Source organism: Vulpes vulpes, chromosome 10 (assembly GCF_048418805.1).
Source record: "Vulpes vulpes isolate BD-2025 chromosome 10, VulVul3, whole genome shotgun sequence".
Taxonomy (NCBI): domain Eukaryota; kingdom Metazoa; phylum Chordata; class Mammalia; order Carnivora; family Canidae; genus Vulpes; species Vulpes vulpes.
Window position 1 is genome coordinate 24,361,393 of NC_132789.1, and position 23,776 is coordinate 24,385,168.

General features: G+C 40.6%; 1 long non-coding RNA gene across 1 annotated transcript in view; it reads right to left on the reverse strand.

Annotated features, from left to right (window-relative positions):
- Positions 1–7,988: 7,988 nt before the first annotated feature.
- The window catches only part of LOC140594160 (uncharacterized), a 49,040-nt gene continuing 33,252 nt past the window's right edge, over positions 7,989–23,776 (reverse strand). The window contains exons 2-3 of the long non-coding RNA XR_011994692.1: positions 13,915–14,052; positions 7,989–12,393 (exon numbers count right to left, since the gene is read on the reverse strand). This is a non-coding gene — a long non-coding RNA (uncharacterized lncRNA). The remainder of the gene's footprint in view (positions 12,394–13,914; positions 14,053–23,776) is intronic.

The following is a 23,776-nucleotide window of genomic DNA, read 5'->3' on the forward strand; positions in this document are numbered from 1 at the left end:
ATACTTGTTAAAAGAAGCCAGGAAGTATATTTCAGATTAAACAAACACTGGTCTCAATTCTAGAATTATTTGGGGTTTCTGAACAGAGAGCTGACCAAGATGATAATAATTAAGATTTATTATGGGTCAGACACTGTTTAAGTATTTCAATTAACACATTTAATTCTATCCACCTGGCAAGGTCAGTACTATTATATCCTCAATTGAAAATAAGGCAACTGAGCCAGCATTGCTGAAAGACCCTGGCCCAAGGTCACGCAGCAAATAAGCACCAGAACCATGGTTTGGGGCTGGGCCCTTTGCCTCTAGAGACCACATTCCCAGCCACTGCCCTACTCAGTCTCTCCTTAATCAAAGCCAGCTGGGAGTGGGTGGTAGGAGGATGAAGCAGTGGAAAGAACAGTAAGAGGCCATGTGCATGATAAAAGGCCTAAATGGGGCACCTGGGTGGCTCAGTTAGTTATCATCTGCCTTGGCTCAAGTCAGGTCACGAACCCAGGGTTGTGGGATTGAGCCCCCACATTGGGCTCCCTACTCAGAAAGGAGCCTGCTTTTCCCTCTCCCTCTGCTGCTCCCTCTGCTTGTGCTCTCTTTCAAATAAGATCTTAAAAAAAAAAAAAAAAAAAAAAGGCCTAAATCAGAGTAGAGAAGGCTCAGGAGTAATTCCAAAGACACCCTTTAATACTAGTGCTATTACACTGGATTTACAAAGGACTGTTCATTTCTAAAATCTAGAATCTTATTACATACAAAGCAGTCCATGTTGCAAGAAGGAATTAGCTACTTATTAAAATTTACTAAATTTCTTAAGAGGAGCTTCCTCAACTGTAAGACTTCCACCTCTAGCACAGAGACAAATCAGCATTTAAGATCACTGGCAGCACACGGACTCCATCACAGGTCACAACTCTTAGCTTGAAGAAGCTACAGTCAGGTGTCTGTCTGGGTGTGTGTAGTCCCAGGCTGCCCTGACCCAGATACTGTGGAACCTGTGTTCTGGCCCCTTAAGTTCTTATTTAAGGGTGTCACTTTGACCGCTCCACTCTGCTTTAGTTTTTCATCTCATTATGGGGATGTTTGTCCAATCAATCCACAAGGCTGTTACTGTTCCATGAGAAAACAGATCATGTTTTACAAATCTAGTTGCCCTGCCCAAATGTCTACTCTGACCGACTCTCCACACCTTACCAGCTTTCCAGTGTTGTCCAAAGTTGGAGGAGGCAGGAATCCTGAATGTTTTCCATGCAGCCTGCCCTGCTCCAAGGCAATGGCATATCTCCTCTGCCAAAGAGAGGAGAGGTCAGGTCTTTCCAGTGTCTTGGTAGAGACTCCTGGCCATGTCTAGCCAGGAGATCCCCAACATGAACTACCTCGTATTCAGCCACTATGGTTAGGAGTGTTGCCAGGGACAAGTTTTCTGGCTAGGGTGGAAACTCTTCCCTGGGCTTCTGGGAGTCTCAAAGAGATGGGCTCCATGGGGCAACCTCACTCCCAGGAGAGGTGAGGGCTGGGTGAGCAGTCAGTAGTGCTGGCTGGGCCCTTTCCTTTAGGACTCTGGCTGCTTTATATATTTATATACTCCTGTGTTGGGTACATATTTACAATGGTTATATCTTGCTGGATTGATCCCTTTATCATTATGTAAAGCCCTTCTTTGTCTCTTTTTACAGTCTTTGATTTAAAGCCTATTTTATTGGATACAGGTATTGCTACCATAGCTTTTTGTTTGTATCTGCATAGAATATATTTTTCCATCTCTAAATTTTCAGTCTGTGTCTTTAGGTCTGAAGTGAGTTCTGGTAGGCAGCACATAGAAAGGCTTTCAGGTTTTGTTTTGCTTTTTCATCCATTCCATCACCCTATGTCTTTTGATGGAAGACATCTTTTGATGGAAGCATTTAGTCCATTTACATTTAAAGTATTTTCTGATAGGTATGTTTATTAGCATTTTGTTCATTGTTTTCTGGTTGTTTTGTAATTCTCCTGTTTCATTATTCTCTTGCTCTCTTCCCTTGTGATTGGATAACTTTTTAGTGTTATGTTTGGATTCCTTTCTCTTTAGTTTTTTTGTGTACTTATGATAGATTTTTGGTTTGTGGTTACCATGAAGTTCATATATAACATCCAGTGTATGTACTCTAAGTTGATAGCCACTTAAGGTTGAACACATTCTAAAAGCATTACATTTTTACTTCTCCCTCCACATTTAGTTTTTGATGTCATATTTTATGTTTTTATTTTGTGTATCCTTAATTATAAATATAGTTGATTCTCTTTAAGATTTTATTAATTATTTTGAGGGAGAGGGAGAAAAACAGACTCCCCACTGAGCACAGAGCCCAAAGTGGGGCTCAATCTCATAACCCTGAGATCATGACCTGAGCCAAAATCAAGAGCTAGACCCTTGACTGACTGAGCCACCCAGGTGCCTCTAAATATAGTTATTTTACTACTTTTGTCGGTTAACCTCATACTAGCTTTTTTTTTTTTTTTTTTTTTCATACTAGCTTTATATATGGTTGGCTCACACTATCTTTACTATATGTTTGCTTTTGCCAGTGAGATTTTTTTTCTTTCATAATTTTCTTTTAGTTATGGCCTTTTCCACTTAAAGAAGTCCCTTTAACATTTTCTGTAAGGTCAATTTACTAGTGGTGAACTCCTTTAACTTTTGTCTAAGAAACTCATTATCTTTACTTCAATTCTGAATGATAAGCTTCCTGGGTATTCTTGGTTGTAGGTTTTTTTCCATTCAGCACTTTGAATACATCTTGCCATTGCCTTCTGACCTGCAAAATGTCTGCTGAAAAATCAGCTGATAATCTTTTGGGCATTCCTTTGTATGTAACTAGTTGCTTCCCTCTTGCTGCTGTTAAGATTGTCTCTGTATCTTTAATTTTGGACATTTTAATCATTATTTGTCTTGGTGTAAACTTCTTTGGGTTCATCTTCTTTGGGGCTCTCTGTGCCTCCTGGACCTAGAGGTCTGTTTCCTTCCCCAGGGAAGTTTTTGGCTAATATTTCTTCAAATAAGTTTTCTGCCCCTTTCCTTTCTCTCTCTTCTGGGACCCCTATAATGTGAATGTGATTATGTTTGATGTTATTATCTTCATTTTTAAAACTTTTTTCTGGGGCGGCTGGGTGGCTCAGTTGCTTGAACATCTGACTCTTGATTTCAGCTTAGGTCATGATCTCAGGGGTCTTGAGAATGAGCCCCACGTTGGGCTCCATGCTCAGTGCAGAGTCTGCTGAAGATTCTCCCTCCCCTTCTGCTTGTCCCCCACTCTCTTTCTCAAGAAAATCTTTTAAAAAATTTATTTTCTTTTGGCTGTTAAGCTTGGATGACATCTACTACCGTCTTCCAGACTGTCAATCCATTCTTTTGCATTATCTAATCCACTGTGGATTCCCTCTAGTGGATTTTTCACTTTAGTTGTTGTATTCTTTAACTCTGATTTTTAAAAAGAAATTTTTTACCTCTTTATTAAAGTTCGCACCATGTTCATCCATTCTTCTCACAAGTTCAATGAGCACTTTTATCACCACTGCTTTGAATTCTATCAGATAGATTGCTTATCTCTAGTTGACTTAGTTTTTTTCCTGAGGTTTTGTTTTGTTCTTTCATTTGGAACATCACCCTCTGTTTTGCCTGACTCGGTTTCTTTACCTTTTTTTTTTTTTTTTTTTAAGATTTTATTTATTTCAGAGGGAGGGAGAGAGTGAAAGAGAACATGTGCACAAGCAGGTGAAGAGGCAGAGAAGAAGGAGAAACAGACTCATTGCTGAGCAGGGAGCCAGACGTGGGGCCCAATCCCAGGACTCCAGGATCATGACCTGAACCAAAGGCAGACACATAACTGACTGAGTCACCCCAGGACCCTTTTTTTTTTTTTTAGATTTTATTTAGTTATTTGAGAAAGCAGGCATGAGTGAGGGAGAGGGAGAGAGATAAGCAAACCCCACACAGAGTGTGGAGTCTGAGGCTGAGCTTGATCCCATGACCCCAAGATCATGACCTGAGATGAAATAAAGAGTTGGATGCTCAACTGACTAAGCCACCCAAGCAACCCACTCTCTCTGTTTGTTTCTATTATTAGGTAAATCAGCTACATCTCCTGGTCTTAAAGGAGTAGCACGTAGAAGCCATTCTGTGGGGCCCAGAAGTGCAATACCCTGGTTACTAGACCACACATTCCAGAGTTGTCTTGTGTGGGTTGCATGTGCCCTCCTGTAGTGGCTGGGCTGCAACTATTGCAAGCATGCTAGTGGGCAGGCAGGGCTGGCCCAGGGCCTGGCTGGCTGCAATGCCCTGCTGTGGTTGCTGCCAGGTGCACTGATGTGCAGGACTTGACCCCAGTGTGGCTGGATGCAAGGCCCAGCTGTGGTTGTTGTGAATGCACTGGTAAGTGGTGCCACAGTCTCCCCATCCCCTGCCTCCCCAGGCAGGAGCTGCTTCAGGAGGGTGCTGGTCTGGCTGAGGCTACCCACTGGGTGGGACAGGGTTGTAGCCACTTGGTAGTGGGGAGCACCAGTCCTAGTCAGGACTGCCTGCCAGGACAGGAGCTATTAAGGCAGGAGGGTACTGGTCCTGGCCGAGGCTGCCCATTTGGTATGGCAGGGCAGGGCAGGAGCTGCTTTCAAGGGATGTCTACCAGGGGAGGTCTGCAAGGGACTTCCAGGGCAAGGTGAGCAGTGCTAGCAAGGTGAAGAGTGTCAGAACTAGCACCTACTAGCATCAGGCCAGCTAGACAGAGGGAGGGAAAGAAAAGTGGTGCTCGCTAGTGCTTCTGTTCTCAGAAAAACTCCCTACAGATCCTTGCTCTTCCAACACACACCCTAAAATTAATTAGTCAGGGGTACCTGGCTGGCTTAGTAGGTAGAGCATGAGATTCTTGATCTGAGGGTTATGAGTTTGAGCTCCATGTGTGGTATAGAGTTTACTTAAAATAAAAAATTTAGTTAAGATTTTATTTATTCAAGAGAGACAGGATGAGCAGGGGGGAGGGGCAGAGAGAGAGAGAGAGAGAGAGAGAAGCAGATTCCCTACTAAACAGGGGGCCTGAAGCAGAGCTCGATCCCAGGACCCCAAAATCACAACCCGAGTTGAAGGCAGAGGCTTAACCGACTGAGCCACCCAGGTGCCCCTAAAAAATTCATTTTGTTTTGTTTAAAGATTTTATTTATTCATTCGAGGGAGAGGGAGACAGAGAGAGAGAGAGCCCATGCAAGCATAAGCTGGGTGGAGGTGCAAAGGGAGAGGGAGAAGCAGACTCCCTGCTGAGCAGGGAGCCTGATGTGGGGCTCAATCCCAGGACCCTGAGATCATGACCTGAGCCAAAGGCAGAGAGGCTTAACCAACTGAGCCACCCATTCTCTCCTAAATAAAATAATTTTTAAAAATTAGTCAATAAATGTTCTTCTCATACGACACAGGCACTTTTCAAATGGCTGCCTCTGTGCTGAGTCTCAGTTTGTGCATGGGCCCTTTAAAAGTGGAGTCTCCATTTCCTACCACCCTCTGGTTCTCCTGGAGTTTAGCCCTGCTGATTGTCAAAGCTCCTTAAGTTAGCCACCACTGATTTTTTTAAAGCCAGATGTTATGGGGGTTCCTCTTCCCAGTGCAGATCTCCACAGCCAGGGGTGCCTGATGGTGGGAGGGCAGAGTTTGAACCCCTCATTTCTGAGGGAAGATTTCTGTGCCTGTGATATCCCTCCCACTGGTGATTCACTATACCAGGGGTCTGGATTCCGACCAGGACATGTCTTTGCCACTTCTATCCTTCTCCATGTGGCTTTTTATTTATATCTTTAGCCGTGGAAGAGCTGTTCTGCTAGTCTTCAGATCATTTTCAATAGAGTTGTTCTATATATAGGTGCAGCCTTGGTGTGTCCACGGGAGCAGGTAAGCTCAGGATCCTCCTACTCCACCATCTTGATCCAGTCCCTAGATTTCTTTTTTTTTTTCCCCCTAGATTTGTTTCTTATAGAAGAGATCTGCTATGATGAATCACCCCCAGTGCCCTTAAGTTTAACTTAAATCTGGTAGGATACTCTTGGTCTCTTATTTGTTGATGTAATGTGGTCACCTATCCTCTTACTTACAGTTAGTGGAGAACATTATGGGGATCCCAAGCCTGGGAACGTTTGATTATGTATGAGGATACCAGTCAAATAACAAAATATGACTTTCCACTCCATGTCAGGCCTCTCATTAGGCAGAATAAAACAGAATCCTTAGCCTAATGGAAAGGACAGTTGAAAGAAGACAGATAAGTTTGATGAATGTTGCAGAACAGTCTGCACTTCTGGGAAACTATACGGAGTCTGGCAAGTCAAGAGAGAAAGGGACCTAAGGAATTAATGTTTAAACTAAGGCCTGAAGGAGGCACCTGGATGGCTCAGTCATTTAAGTGTCTCCCTACAGCTCAGGTCATGATCCCAGGGTCCTGGTATTGAGCCAGGCATCAGACTCCTTTTCCCTTTCCCTCTGCCACTCCCCCTGCTTGTGTTCTCTCTCCCTCTCTCCCTCTCTCTCAAATAAATAAATAAATAAATAAATAAATAAATAAATAAATAAATAAATAAATAAATAAATAAAGTTTTAAAAAGTAAACTAAGGCCTGAAGGATGAGGGAAAGAAAAGGAAGGTTGCTGATTCATCAAGTACATACTGTATGCTAAGCCACTTGATTCATTTCATTTAGTTCTGACAACAGCCCTTTAAGATAGGTATTATTGTCCCCATTCTTCAGATGAGGAAACTGAGGCTCACAAAGCTGAAGAGACCTATCCGAGTCATGTTAACTACATGTGGCAGAATGAAGACTTTAATTGTAGTCAGCATGATTTAAAAGCCAATCTAGGGGATCCCTGGGTGGCGCAGAGGTTTAGTGCCTGCCTTTGGCCCAGGGCGCGATCCTGGAGACCCCGGATCGAATCCCACATCAGGCTCCCTGCATGGAGCCTGCTTCTCCCTCAGCCTGTGTCTCTGCCTCTCTCTCTCTCTCTCTCTCTGTGTGACTATCATAAATAAATAAAAAAAATTAAAAAAATGTTTAAAAAAAAAAAGCCAATCTAGTTATAAGGCTATTGTCATAGTCATGGCCAGAAGAGATAATGGCATCACTGGATATAGAGAGAAGTGGATGTGTAGACTCAAGAGGGACAATGCAAGTAGGATTGATGGGATTCAGTAAGTGGTGTTGAGATAAAGAAGGGGGAAATCAAAGATGACTCCTGGTTTCTGCCTTGATCAACTGGGTGAATAGTGATCCACCCAGATGGATCATCTACGAAAATGGAGAACAGGGAGAAGTTTAGAGGGAAAGAATCATTCATCTAAATTTGATATATTCCACTTCAATTAAAAAAAAATTGGTTGATTAAATGAAAACAAAACATGGAGAGTTCCATGCCTAGAAATTCCTTCTCATGCCTCCTTGATTCTAGTGTCCTCTATACCCATTCATCACCCCTTCCTTCTAATGTCCTAAGGTACCCTGATTCTTTTCTGATTCTTGGTCCCTCTGATATCCAAACTCTAAGCAGATCATGACTGAGGATCACCAAGAGAATGTTGTCCTTGGTTACACCATTCACTCTCACAGAAGTGGCCCTATGGCTGTCCTATGCTTTTGCCTGATCTTTTATGACACTTCCTTCTCTACTGAGGTTTTGCCAGGGAGGAGCTGCTCATGTGGCTGAACATCTTCAGGCAAAGCCCCCTCATCATCCTAGCACTCAAACCATTCTGTGTGAGCAGCCTCTGCCTCCCCATACTCAGAAAGGCCTGCCCCTGCTTTAATGGTCTTCTGTTGTGGCCTTAAAATTCCTGTACTTAATGAAGGGCCCACATGTTCATTTTTGTACTGGCTCCCACATATTATGTAGCTGCTTCTGTCTGTACATCTGCATCATGGGAGACAGGGAGTGGCATCCTTTCCTATCTTTGGGAATGAGCCTCATTTCCAACCAGGAAGACAAACTGCTTTTTTTTTTTTTTTTTAATTTTATTTATTTATTTGAGAGAGAGAGAGAGCTTGAGCAGGAGGAGGGGCAGAGGGAGAGGGAGAAGCAGACTCCTCGCTGAGCAGGGAGGCCCACGCAGGACTCGATCCCAGGACCGTGAGATCATGACCTGAGCTGAACGCAGACACTTAACTGACTGAGCCACCCGGGCACGCTAGGAAGACCCACTGCTTTAAATCAGAGGGAGATAGAGGGGGAAAAAAACCTGACTTGTTTCTATGAAATACATGTTTATGTGCAGTTTTATGTTTCTTCCTGGGTAATAATTTAGGAGGGAATCTTGGGAACAGAATACAGAAATAACAAATTATGGGCTATTGAGTGTGGTTAATTAGTTCTTTATAGCTTAGGCAGAGGCATGGCAGAGTTGCTCTGGCATACAGTTACAGGTAGGGACATGGGCCTGTTTAAATACAACTTAGGGTCTCTCAGGAGGTGGAGGGAAGAGCAACTGTGCAATCCCATCCTGGCTTTCAAAACTGAAACCTCCACCAAGGCCTCTCCTCCAGTGAGATTATGTTCTCTCACAAGCCTAATCACTCAGTAATTAGGGACCCTTTACCTGAGATCCCCTCGGCTCTGCAAGTGTGGAGGCAGTCTATGTGCTACTCTCTGGGCAGCATGCAGCAGCCTCTGGGCTGTAACTGATACTTGTGCCCAAGAAGTCTCCAAGTTGGTATCATCTGCCACTCAGGCTCCAAACAGCTGCAAGTCCTTGCTCACTTCAGTAAACAGGTATAAAAAAACAAACAAAAAAACAAAACAAAACAAAAAAACCCTGAACCAAAAAAGTTGCTTAGATTCCTTGCTAAATAGGATGGAGAAATGCTCTGCTGCCTATTACCATAGCCCTTTGCATCCTGATGAGCTAATGCATGAAGCACTATGACCACTGTGGAAAGTCTTCCACTGTTGCTTACTGACAGTAGTCGTATCAAAGACTCAATAGGCACAGAATAGAGAAAATATAATCTGCCATGAAATTCCTTGTTCCATAGCCAATATCAATTCAAACTGGTTGTCAAAGGCTTTTAGAATGTACTAGATTATCCCATTTGATCATATAAATTCTGTCCTCAGGAAGCTTAGCTGACATCCCTTGATTCACAAAAAATTTTGATTTCCTTAGTCTGATATCTGTGTGCTTCCTATTCTGACATCAACTGGCCTTTCCAGCTTTAGCTCCCCAGAGCCTGCATCCCAGCCACACCAAATTATTCTTTACCCCTACATACTTTCTCCTTCTTTTATTCTTATCTTTTATTCTTATCTGTCTCTTTCCCTCAACTTTTACATTTTTGTTTGTTGAGTGCCTACCCTTGCTAGGTCTGAGGAATACAAAAGGAGGAAAGCAGGGCGAGTCCCTAGCCTTGGGGCCTTATAGTCTTAGTGAATCCATGAATTATGCAAACCTTCATGGCAAAGTTTAAGGGCTATGGAGGAATGGAAAGGGGGCTCCAAGGGCCCACATCAGGGGATTGGTCTGGTCTGAGCATTAGGAAAACTTTCTTAAAGAAAATGATTTTATTTTTTTTAAAGATTTCATTTCTTTATCTGAGGGGGCAGGGTGAGCAAGTGTGCACAAACATGTGAACAGGGGAGAGGCAGAGGAAAAGAATCCCAAGCCGACTCTGTGCTGAGAGCGGAGCCCAACACAGGGCTCAATCTCACAACCTCAGGATCATGTCCTGAGCTGAGGTCAAGAGTTCCCTGGTTGGCTTTCAATAAAAGACCAACCCTTCAAGCCTCCAGTGGCAACCCTGTCAGTAACCCCTCTCACTCCTGAGAGCTTTTTCTGTATCCTTGCTTAATAAACTTCTATCACTTTACTCACTCTCCTTTGTTCACAAGATTCATTCTTCAACTCCATAAGACATCAGAGTTGTTTTTATAAAGAAGCTTCTGGAAGGGATGCAGGGCACTTGCCAGGCGATCAGATCAGAAGGGAAGGGAGTGCAATAAAGAAAAGTGTTTGAGTTGTAGAGAGGGGAGAGGCTAGACCTCTGTCTTGCACAGTGGGAAGGACAGTGGTGTCATCTAGTGGGGTCTGTGTGTCCTGGGAAAGTCTGGTGGCTCATTTTGAAGAAAGCTCTCTGAATGTTGTGCTTAAAGAGATGTTTGGGCTGAAATTGGATGTGTGACAATCGAGGCAGAGTTGATGGCATTGGAACAGTGGATGGGAAGGAGCTTGCCCAGCCAGATAGAAGAGGAGGCCAAGAACTAACCTGAAGACCAGAGAGAATAAATAGAGCTGGCAAAGAGGATCAAAAAAGAAAGAATGAGGATGTGGTGTCAAAAGAACAGGGAAGAGAGTACAAAGGACTAGCCCCAAAGGGCAAGTGAGCCTCACAAAGGGGAAAAGAATGTCAAAAAGAAGAGTAAATTCGAAGTCCAGAAGGCAGAGCACAGGTGTCCCTGGAGCTAGAGCTTCAGGTGCAGGTGGGACTAGAAGGTGGCTGGGGGAGAGGTGGCAGAGGAGGCCTGGAGGCCAGTGGAGCTGGATCAAGTGGGGACTCCGTAAGGAGTTTGGATGCCATTCTGAGCGACAGTAAAGGGTTGTTAAAGGTTTGATTTTGTTTGCCTTTTTATTATTATTTTTTTATTGTTAAAGATTGTACTTATTTATTTAAGAGAGAGGGTAAGTGAGAGAGAGAGAATATGAGAGCACGAGCAGGGTTAGGGGCAGAGGGAGATGGAGCGACTCTCCGCTGGGCGGGGAGCCCAACCCAGGGCCCCATCCCAGGACCCTGGGATCATGACCTGAACTGAAGGCAAATGCTTAACCAGCTGAGCCACCCAGGCACCCAGTTTGTGTTCTTAATTAGAAACAAAATGCATGCTCCTTGTAAATAAAATAAGAACCACTCTCCACCAAAACAAACTCTGGATCACCAAAGAAATGTATATATTAACAACTCAAAGTTCCTTCTGCTAAATCCCACTCCTCAGCTAGCACTTTGTTGTTATCATTCCAGACTTTCTGCCATTCACAAATATCCTTAGTTTTGTGAAAACAGGATCATGCTACATATAATTTTTGCAACTTCCCTTACACAATCAGCGGTAATGTGGGGTTTCCTTCTGGGTGGATACAAGAAGATGTGCCCCACTCGTCCCAATGGCTGCACAGTACTCCACAGCCTGGATATACCCTTGGTTACTATTGCTGTATAACAAACTGCCACAAAATTAGCAGGTTAAATGATACAAAGTTGTTACCTCACAGTTTCCGTGGGTCAGGAGTCTGGCACAGAGTGGCTGGTTCTCTGCTCAGGGTCTCCCCAGGGCTGTCCTCTCATCTGAGACTTAGAGTCCTCTTCCAACCTCTTTCACATTGTTGGCAGAATTAACTTCCTTGCAGTTTCAGGACTCGAGTTTGTTTCCTTGCTGGCTGTCAGTCAGGGTCACTCAAGAGCCTCGAAGCTTCCTTGATTCCTTACCATGTGATCCCCTCCATCTCCAAAGCCAGTAACAAATGCACCTCATGCTTCACACTTCTTTTAGGAAGAGCTGAGTCCTTTTCAGGAGCCACCTGATTAGGTCAGGGCCACTCAAGATAACCTCTCTTTCTGAAGGTCAGCTGTGCCATCTGACAACCAAATTATGAAAATAGAATCCATCCCAACCCAAGTTTCACCCATACTCCAGGGTGGGGTCACTGGGGCTTCATCATAGAATTCTGCCAACCACAATACCATACAATCGCCTTCTAATATATGGACAGGTAAATTGTTTCCCATATTTTGCTTTCTGCAAACAACTACAATTATAGTTTTTGCATATGTTTTGTATGCTTTGTAAATGTTTTTGTTGGGTTTTAAAACGTGACATTTCTGGGTTGAGCAAATCACATAATTTTTTAAAAATGTGCATAGATTTATGTAAGAGAAATGAATTAAGAGAATTAAGCCCTTTGGGGCTTAATGTGTATCAGTCCTTTTAAAAATAAACTCCACTTGGACTAATTTTCTACAGCCTACTTTTTATGTGTGATTTCTCATGATGTTTAAAACTAACATTTTATTTTAAAAAGTTTTAGATTTACGGAAAAAGTGAGCAGAAAGCACAGAATTTCCATGTACCCTGCACCTAGTTTCCCTATTACTAATATCTTATATTATACTTAACTAACGACAGTCCCAACTTTATTCAAATTTCCTTAGTTTTTCTCTAATCTCCTTTTTCTGTCCCAAGATCCCATGGAGGATAGCACCTTACATTTTATTCATCACATCTCCTTAGGTTCTTCTTGGCTTGTTTCTTAGACTTTCCTTGTTTTTGATGACTCTGACAGGTTTGAGGTACTAGTCAGGTATTTTGTAGAATGCCCCTCAGGATTTGTCTGATGTTTTTCTCAGGCTTAGACTAGGGTTTTTAAAGAGAAAGCACAGAAATAAAGTGCCATTTTCATCACAGTCACTCAAGGGTACATACTTTCAACATGTCATTATTGATGTTGGCTTTGACCACCTGGCTGAGGTAGTGTTTGTCAAGTTTCTCCACTGCAAAATGACTCTTTTTTCCCTTTCCATACTTCCAATGTTGGAAGGAAGTCACTATGTGAAGCCCACACCTACAGAGCAGGAAGTTATGGTCTACCCCACTGAGAGCAAAGTATTTACATAAATTATAAAGAGTTCTGTATAGGGGATTTGTCTATTCTCCTCTTTTTTTTATTTATACAATCACTGATTAATAGAAGTATGGACGCATGCATATTTACACTTTGGATTATACTCCTTTAAGGCTGAAATAAGGATTCTGCTTGGATACTATTAGGCTTTTGCACTGATGAATAATAATATTTCTACATGTGACAACCTCTACAGTTTCTTTGACATTCTATGGTGTAGTATAAAAAAAATTTTTTAGGGCAGCCCGGGTGGTTCAGCAGTTTAGAGCTGCCTTTGGCTCAGGGCGTGATGCTGGAGACCCGGGATTGAGTCCCACGTCGGGCTCCCTGCATGGAGCCTGCTTCTCCCTCTGCCTGTGTCTCTGCCTCTTTGTGTGTGTGTGTCTCTCATGAATGAATAAATAAAAAATCTTTAAAACATTTTTATTCATTTGAGAAAGAGTAAGAGCACGAGTGGCAGGGGGTGGCAGGTGAGGGTGAGGGAGAAGCAGATTGCCCTCTGATCAAGGACCCTGACCTGGGGCTCAATCCCAGGACCCCAGGATCATGACCTGTTTTGAAGGCAGACACTTAATCAACCGAGCCACCGAGGCACCCCAGTATATACTAACCCACGTGTATGTGTGTGTCTCTGTGTGTGTATGACATGTATAAGTATTTATACTATAAAAATCACACATAAATATTACTATATTCAACCATCTCTATATTGTTTTTAATATTCCTTTGGTTTAGTATAAAATGTTATAATTCTGTTAGCAAATTTAGTTCCCTAAGTGACTACAGTTCCTTTCTGAGACAAAGTATACATTATCATCCATCACTGTGTAAGTCTAGCAGTATCCAAACGTGCAATTAACCATATGTTGGCCCTAAAGGTCTAGTATGTGGTTTGACTTTGTGGAAGAAAAGTCTTCCCTGTTTTACAGGACCCCTATATTTCTTCCTTTTTCTACCCTGAGAGAGAGCCACTTAGCATAAGTCATAGAAATATGTGCTGGGAGCTACCAGTATCAGAAACATTAAGAGAAAGGTTTTTTGGTCCAGCACATGGTCTACTCTGAAGAACTGAGGCCCCAGGATTGTTTCTACAGTCCAGAGTAGACCAGAAACCCAGGGTGGGATGGGACAGACATGGACAGAGAAAGGGGAAGGCAACCTGGAAAAGAAATGGGTATCCAGGAATCCTCTGAAGGTGACTCTAAAGACAGACCAAAAAGTAACCAAATGGGGAAGTGAAGAAACAGTTTTACCATGAGCAGGGATCCATAAGTGCTGGAGAACGCTTTTTCTTTCTGGTGATGAACAGTTCCTTCTAGATGTGACAGGGCAACATGGCAGAGTTACAATTCCATTCTGCAGTATCTTGGATAATGAACCTCCAACTGTGTCTAAAAGGATTTTTGACATAAAAGAACAATTTCTTCAGTTTTCAGGGTTTTTATCTGGGTTTCTTTCAGAGACTTTTAGCACTTATATTTATCCTCTAAAAAAGACAAACCCAACCCATTAAATGCCAGTATAAAGATTTCAGTAAAGGTGAATGAAGACCAATTGTACTGGTTTAGGAATAAAACAAAATAAGTAAAACCCTTCTTTTCATGACTATAGGCTAATCTGACAGTATCTTTAACCACTTTAGTGATTTTCCTTTTAATAACCTTTTTTTTTTTTTGCTACAGAAACAGTGTATATCATCTTAAAGTTTTGTAACACCAATAAACAAAATGAAGAAAATGAAAATTACGCATAATTCCAAGATCCAGAAACAATCATTATTTATATTTTTGAATAGCCTTTTTTCCCCTGTGGACATATACATAAATATAATTAATTAAAATTGAATCATGTTTTATATAATGTTTAGTATGAAACCTGCTCTCTCACATCTAGCACTATATTATGAATATCTATGCTCACTTGGACTTGCCTTTCTCCAGTATGAAGAAGCTGGATCTAAACATGGAAGGTACATGGATTGAATTCTTATTTTTAATAGGCATTGCCAAACCATCCTCCAAGAAGCTGTGCTGTATAATATTCCCACCAATAATGTATGCACATTTCCTCTCATTAATATCAGCTAATGATTTTAAATCTTTCATTTGGAGAGATGGAAAAAAGGTAATCTCACTGGTGTTTTAATCTAGATTTGTTTTATTACTTGCCCCTTCCCACCTTCTAAGACCATTATCCTTTCTTTGCTTAGTTTTGGTTTCTTCCACATACTGAACTGATTGCCTCCAGAAAAATTTCTACTTACTTTTTTATTCATTCTTTGACAGATCTAACTATAAATAATCTGCATCTATATTCATAAAGGATATTGGTCTATAAGTGTCTTTTTCTATAATGTCTTCATCAGGTCTTTATAACAGGTAATACTGGCCTCACAAAATGAATTTGGAAGTGTTACCTTCTTCACTCTCTGATAAAATTTGCATAAGAGGGACATCTGGGTTGCTCAGCAGTTAAGCGTGTCTGCCTTTGGCTCAGGTGTGATCCTGGAGTACCGGGATTGGGTCTTGCATCAGGCTTCCTGCATGGAGCCTGCTTCTCCCTCTGCCTGTGTCTCTGTCTCTCTGTGTCTCTCATGAATAAATAAAATCTTTAAAAAAATTTTTTTGCATAAGAGCAGTGTAACTTCTTGTTCAAAATTTTGCTAGAAATTATCAGTAATGACTGCTTTTTATTTCTGGTATTTGTATTCTATAACTGAGGTTTCCTTCCTTGGTCCATCAAGCTGGAGCTTAACAGTTTGGTTATTCTTTTTACAAAGGACCAATTTATAGCTTTGATAATTTTCTCTCTGGTTTGTTTTCTCTATATTAATTTCTGTCATTTTCTCCTTTCTGCTTATCTTGGATTTACTTCCTTTTTTAGTTTCTTAGGCCATTGATATTAAGCCTTTCTTATTTTTCAACATAGCCATTTACCCAGCTTTACTGAGATATAATAAATATATAACATTGTGTAGCTTCAAGGTGTACAATGTGTTGACTTGATACACTCATATGCCGCAAAATGATTATCACTACATTAGCCAACACCTTCATTACCTCACATAATCACCATTTTTTTGTGATGAGAAAATTTAATATCTACTCTCTTAGCAACTTTTAAGTTTATAATCAAGTATTAATTATAATTACCATGCTGTACATTGGATCCCAAAACTTTATTCATCTTATAACTGGAAGTTTATACATTTTGACAAACATCTCCCCATTTCCTCCACCGCCCCCCAACCCCTGGCAACCACCATTATACTCTTCTGTTTTTATGAGTTTGGCTTTTTTAGATTCCACATATAAGTGATATTATATTTGTCTTTCCCTGTCTGACTTATTTCACTTTGTATAATGTCCTTTAAAAGCCCACCCATGTTGGGGCTTCTGGGTGGCTCAGTTGGCTAAGAATCCAACTTTTGGTTTTCGCTCAGGTCATCATCTCATGGGTCCTGGGATTGAGCCCTATGCTGGGCTCTGTGCTCAGAATGGAGTCTGCTTGGAGATTCTCTCCCTCTACTCCTCCCCTCTCTTTCTCTCTGTCTCAAATAAGTAAATTAAATCTTTAAAAAAAGTCCATCCATGTTGTCATAAATGACAGAATTTTCTTCTTTCTCATGGTTGAACAATATTCTATGCGTGTGTGTATATATACACACACAGACACACACACACCACATGTTATCTGTTTATCCATCAATAGACACTTGGGTTTTTCCATTATCTTGCTATTGTGAATCATGCTGCAGTGAACATGGAAGTGCAGATATCTCTTCCAAGATCCTTATTTCATTTCCTTTTGATACATACCTCAAAGTGGGATTGCTGGATCATATCATACTTCTATTTTTTTTTTTTTTAGGAAACTCCATACTGTTTTCCACAGTGGTTGAATCAATTTACATTCCCACCAACAGTGCACAAGGGTTCCCTTTTCTCCACATACTTGCCAACACTTGATATTTCATCTTTTTGATGACAGCCATTCTAACAAGTGTGCAGTGATAGTTTAGTTTAGATTTGCATTTATCTGATGATTAGGGTTGTTGAACATCTTTTCATGTTCATGTTGGCCATTTGAATGTCTTCTTTACAAAAATATTTATTCAAATCCCTGATCATTTTTAAAGTTGGAAAAAACACACAAAGTGGTTTTTTTTGTGTGTGTGTGCTATTGAATTGTTTATACGTTTTGGATACTAACCTTTATCAGACACATTTGCAAATATTTTTTCCCATTTTATAGGTTGCCTTTTCATTTTGTTGATTGTTTCTTTTGCTATACAGAAAGTTTTTAGTTTGATGTAGTCTCACTTATTTTTACCCTTGTTGTGTTTTTGGTGTCATATCCCCCCCCCAAAAAAAATCATTGCCAAGACTATTATCATGGGCTAGTCAAGACTAGCCCCTATATTTTCTTCTGGAAGTTTTATGGTTTCAGACCTTATGTTTATGTCTTTAATCCATTTTGACTTAATTTTTATGAGTGATTAAGAGAGGGGTCCAATTTCATTCTCCAGTTTTCTCAATACCATTTATTAAAGAGACTATCCTTTCCTCATTAAGTATCCTTGGCTCCCTTGTCAAATATCAGTTGACTACATATAAGAGTTTATTTCTGGGCTCTCAATTCTGATCCATGGGACTATGTTTCTATTTTTATACCACTACCATGGTGTTTTGATCACTACAGCTTTGTAGTATAATTTGAAATCAGGAATTGTGATTTTTAGGATTGCTTCTATTTCTGTGAAAATTACCATTGGAATTTTGATAGAGATTTCATTGAATCTATAGATGGCTTTGTGTAATATGAACATTTTAACCATATTAACTCTATGAACATGGGATATCTCCCATTTATTTGTGTCTACTTAAATTTCTTTCATTGAAGCCTTACGGTGTTCAGTGTATAGATCTTTCACCTCCTTGGTCTAATCTATTCCTAAGTATTTTATTGTTTTTGATGCTATTGTGAATAGGATTGTTTCCTTTTACAGACATTTCAGTGTTAGTGTATAGAAACACAACTGATTTCTGCATGCTGATTTTGTATATTTCAACTTTACTGAATTCATTGATTACTTCTAATAGATTTTTGGTGGAATTTTTGGAATTTTCTATATAAGATTAGATCATCTGCAAACAAAGACAATTTTACTTCTTCCTTTCAAATTTGTGTTTATTTTTTATTTCTTTACTTTGCCTGATTACTCTGGCTAGGACTTCTAGTATTATGTCAGATAGGAATGGGAAGTGTGGACACCACTGTATTGTTCTTGTAGAAAAAAAAAAGCTTTCAACATTTGACCACTGAGTATGATGTTAGTTGTGGGTTTATCATATGTGGCCTTTATTATGTTGAGGCATGTTCCTTCTATACCCAGTTGGTTGAGGGGTTTTATGATGAAAAATGTATTTTGTCACATGCTTTTTTCTGCATCTAAGGAGATGATCAATTGTCTAAGAGTATTCTCTAGGGGCTCTCGGACTGCAGCCAAGTGTAGCTAGAGCTAGTTCACAGGCTGCTGCAAGGTACAAGGCCAGGACTGAGGTTTATATACGTATTACCTAATGTACAGATGGGCAGGACTCCTCCCAGGTCCTTTGGTGTACAGTGCTGGATCCCATATCTCCCATAAAGGCATTTTTTTCCATGGATGGATGCTGAATTAGTGTTGGGAGGATGTACGAAAATGAAGGACATCTTATTTCACCATGATGCCAATGTCACTCCCCTATATATTTAATAATATATTTTACCTCATTTGACACTGATAAATGATATGATCTATGTGACTCACAATTGACTAGAGACTCTGATTGGTTTCTCTTAGCTTTACACCCTCCTAGATCTGTTCAGGCATACCACTGCCCTTTATCCCAGACTTATTTCCTTCTTACAACTTCTTATATGGCATACCAGATTGATCTGTTCTTAGGAATAGGCCAAGCTACCTCTCTGTGTTCTCTAAAGTGGCTGCTCTTTCTAAACCAAAAGCTCTACAAAAGCAGATATTACATGTAACATTATTCTATAGATTAAATTCCTTAGGGGAGCGTGGCTGGCTCAGTCAGTAGAACAAGCAAGTCTCAATCTTAGAGTTGTCAAGCCCCATGTTGGGTGCAGAGATTACTTTAAAAAATTAAAAATTAAAAACAAATTCTTATATCTGCACAAGCCCATGCAGATCCCCCCCTCTTAAAGATTTACTTATCTATGTCAGAGAGAAAGAGAGCAAGTACGAATTAGAGGAAGGGCAGGAGAGAATCTTCAAGCAGGCTCTCCATTGAGTGTGGAGCCCGATGCAGGGCTTGATTCCATAGCCCATGAAATCATGACCCGAGCTGAAACCAAGAGTTGGACACTTAACTGACTGAGCCACCCAGGTTCCCCAAGGCCCTTCCTTTTGCCTTGTTACTAATGACTTATTACTGTTATATATAATCTTCCTGTTTCATACTTGGAGAGCCCTCATTATTCACTGATCCACTAATTCTTGGTGTGCCTACTTGTATTTTAGCAGTGTCAAACTAAAGGATCAAGATATCTTCCAAACAAAAAGAATTATCTCCTTCTGTTGGATCTAGGCCCTAAGGCATTCTCCTGCTCACCGATGAACTCAAGGATATTTTCCTATGTTTATTGGTCATTGTGAATTGGTCATTTTTATTCTTATCTTTGCCCATTTTTATTGGGTTGTCTTAGTTTTATTGGATTATTAAAAATAATATATTGGAGTTACTCCTTATTAAGTATAATGTAATCCCAGGCTGTCACTTGTTTAAACTTTATTTTTTTAATGGTATCTTCATCAGTTACTAAGGTATTGTTTTTAGCCTTAAACCCATCCTTCTACATTCTGCTCTGCAATGCTGGGACTGATATTCTGCAAAACTACAGCTCTCTTTTTAGCCAGCTGGCTTCCTGACAAATCCCACCAATAGCACTAGAGAGAGACAAGAATACAAGAGTAGGGAAAAGGGAATTGCTCCTTCCTGATTTGCCTGCTACTTCTGTCAGTGTTGCTCTAGGATTGGTTCTTTACCATGAAGGTAGCACTCAGTTCCAGTTTCCAAGCTCGTGTAGCAATCTCAGAATGAGACTTATTACATCTCTTTAAAAAATTACTTTAAAAAATTAAAAATTAAAAACAGCCAGGTAATACTCTGTGATAGACAGTAGAATATCAAAGATCTCCGTGTCCTAATCACTGGAAGTGTTCAATATAGTATCTTACAGTGCAAAAGGGAATGTGTGGATATGATTAAGTTAAAAACCTTGAGATGGGAGATTATTCTGAATAACCTGGATAGGTGGGCCCAATGTAATCACAAGGGTCCTTTAAAAGGGGAGGAGGAGGCAGAAAGGTCGGTGTCATAGTGGTGTTATGTATGAAGGATACAAATGGCTACTGCTGGCTTTGAAAATGAAGGAAGGAGTCATAAACCAATGTGGGCATCCTTTAGAAGCTGGAAAAAACAAGGAAATGGATTCTTCCAGTGAGTCTCCAGAAAGCAATATGGCCCTGCTGACATCTTGATTATTTTGCTTAGTGAGATCAATGTCAATCTGTGTTAAACTTCTAACCTATACAACAGTAAGAGAATAAATCTGTTTTAGCCATGAAATTTGTGGCAATTTCTGGTGATTTGTTACAATAGCAATAGAAAACTAATACATACTCTAACATCAGAGGTCTAGGTTCCAGCTCTTGTTGGGACCTCTTCCAAGCTTCTAGGTACCCATAACTCCAAACTCTTCCCTTGTTTTCCCAGCTCTATGGATGGTAGCTGTTTCCTGTGGGCACTATTTCCATAACACTTCAGGGTTTCCCCTCTGCCTTTTGAGACTTTCATACTTTTTTAATGAACCACCTGGAATGAGTTCTTCCTGTTAAAATAATTAGTATGGTTGCTGTTTTTCTGACTGATCCAATATCTACTACAAAGCTTTGCTACTTTTATTATAATCACATCTCTTAGAATTTTCCTCCTTTATGCCTTCCAGGTTTTGTGATTTACCAAAGAATTTCTCTATTGCAAGATTTTTTTAATTTCATTTTTTCCAATTATATATATAGGTATAGCTCTATATTTTATACTCCCCTTTGAGCAAGGAGCCGGGTGTGGGGCTTGATCCCAGGATAATGGGATCATGACCTGAGCCAAAGGCAGACGCTTAAACAGTTGAACCACCCAGGCACCCCTAACTTTTTTTTTTTAAGATTATTTATTTATTTATTTATTTATTTATTATTTATTTGAGAGACAGAGTGGGTTGGGGGATGGGCAGAGGGAGAGGGAGAGAAGCCCAAGCAGACTCTGTACTGAGCACAGAGCTGGACTAGGGCTTGAACTCATGACCCTGAGATAATGATCTGAGCTGAAACCAAAAGTAAGATGCTTAACCGACTGCACCACCTAGGTGCCCCGGGGCCCATTCTTGATTTTGGCTTACATCATGGTCTCTGGGTCTTGGGATTGAGCCCTGAGCTGGGTTCCATCTTTAACAGGGAGTCTGCTTCAGGATTCTCTTTCTCCTTCTGCCCCACTTCCTGCTCACTTGGCTGTCTCTAAAATAAATAAATATATCTTAAAATAAGTCCCTCTGTTGTTTTTTGTAAATCTGTCAATGATTTTTGAAAAAAAATTTCTTTATCAACTTAATGAAGTTTCTTTCTATTCCCTAAGGGCACCAAGTTCTAATCTGGTTGCACCATTAATCACTGGCTTTGAGGAGGACATGGTCCCCGCTGGACCTCAGTTTCTTTATCCACTATGTGCTGGGCACCATTATCTCACAAAACAAAGTAAGTGTTAATATTTGTCATCACTGAAGTGCTTTACATAGAGGAATGCGATGGTTAGATCTGTGCTTCAGAAAAATCATTCAGGCTGCAGTATGAAAAATGGTTGGCTCTTTCTTCTCATCCATATTTGTCAAGAATTTTACCAATCTTTTAAAGGCCAGTTCAAATTTTCCTTCTTCCACGAGTCTCCTCACTATCATACCCAACTTCTTAGTCAGAATTCTCTTATTTCTCCCCATAAAACCCAGAGCTACTTAGTGCAAGTGTCAAAAGGCAGGCCACCCCAAATGGGCCACTTTGGCATGAGTTACTTTGAGTTAAAAAGTGATCAAAAGCCAGCAGGTTCAGGAAAAGCTCTTTACCTCCCCCCTCAAACTGCGTAAAAAGAATTTAGATCAAGGACCTGCTGCTCCAGGAAGAGAGATAGGCTATTATCATAGGTAACTACATTATTAAATGAACTAGGACTGGCAGACAGAGAGGAACCCAGTAAGGCCTATTTGATCAAAGTCCTCTACATCCCATTGTTTACCAGTGGCCCAGCAACCATTTGTTTACCAAACATTTACTCTTTTTCATCTTCCTGCAAATTACATTCCTTCCCTTTGAAGTCCCAGACCCCTATCCCTTTATCCTTAGTTCAGAATGACATATATACTTCATTCTGCCTGATTGTCTTGGAGTTTTATAGTTGGGTAAATTCCTGGTATATATGAAATTAAATTTGATTTTCTCCTGTAACCTATCTCATATCAATTTGTTTTTTAGTCCAGCTAGGACAATGAAGGGCAGAGGAAATTCTTTCTCTTGGACAAATGCAAACCCCTTGAAATTTGGAATCAGGTTTTCATCCTCACATGCTCCACAGGGATAGGTCTATAGGAGGACTTAATAAATAAATGTGCAATTATCCATGTACTACAAAACCATTTTAGTAGGACAAAGAAGGAATAAGTGAGCCACTCAATACTTGTTTGGGATTCAAGCCTTCTTTTGATACGGAGTTTATCCTCAAGCTTCAAGATTAAGCACTGCAGGAGTGTTTTCCCCTAGCTCTGAAAGGTTCCAACCTGCCTGGAGTGCTGATGTTGAAGTGATCATCTGGGAAACAGGTCCTGAGGCCAGTCTGGTTTATTGTCACAGGCTTTAATAATAACCTGCAAGTCTGAAGCCTGAGAGCTTCCTTTTCACCTTGCACAATACACTGAGAGCTTTGCCTTCAATGGACTATTGATAGATGGGAATAAGTGACAATGACCTGTTCGTCTCTTTCCTTCTGGAAGTTTTACCCATTAAATTTATTTTTCCAAGATCTATGTAATTCAGTATTAAGGAAATAAAATGATTGTACTGACAACACTTTGCTGCCTGAAGATCAGTTCTCCTGTTTCATAATTTAAAATGACTTCTAGGAAAAAAGTCATATATACAAAATATCCATTATTATCTAAGAAAAGACTATAAATTTTCTATGACTTCTATAGTGTAACGAACAAGGGGCCTAAGTAATCCAGAGATTTCCTAAATAATTTTATTTTTTATTTATTTTAAAGTTATTTATTTATTTATTTATTTGAGACAGAGAGAGAGGCAGAGACACAGGCAGAGGGAGAAGCAGGCTCCATGCAGGGAGCCCGATGCAGGACTTGATCCCAGGTCTCCAGGATCCCGCCCTGGGCTGAAGGCGGCATTAAACCACTGAGTCACCGGGGCTGCCCGCAAATAATTTTAGAAAAAGATTTTGCTAGGTATTTAAAAAATTATTCTCAGGGTTGCCAGCATGGCTCTGTTGATTAAACATCTGCCTTCTGCTTAGGTCATGATCCCAGGATCTTGGGATCAAGCCCAGGTCTAACTCCCTGCTCAATAGAGAGGCTGCTACTCTCTCCCAGTGCACCACCCCCCTCACCCCCCCAACATACACACTGCTTATGGTCTCTCTCACTCTCTCAAATAAATAAATAAAATCTTGGGACGCCTGGGTGCTCAGTGGTTGAGCATTTGCCTTTGGCTCAGGGCGTGATCCTGGGATCTGGGATTAAGTCCCACATTGGGCTCCCTGCATGGAGCCTGCTTCTCCCTCTGCCTATGTCTCTGCTTCTCTCTCTGTGTGTCTATCGTGAATAAATAAATACAATTTTAAAAATTTTAATAAATAAATAATAAAAGATTATTCTGAAAACAAGCTACTGACTCTGGGAGCATGGTGAGTGTGGTGAGCAGTCTCTCTGAGTGTGGTAATCAGACAGACTGAGGAGGGCCTTGAAATAACTCTCTGGGGTGATAGTAGTATT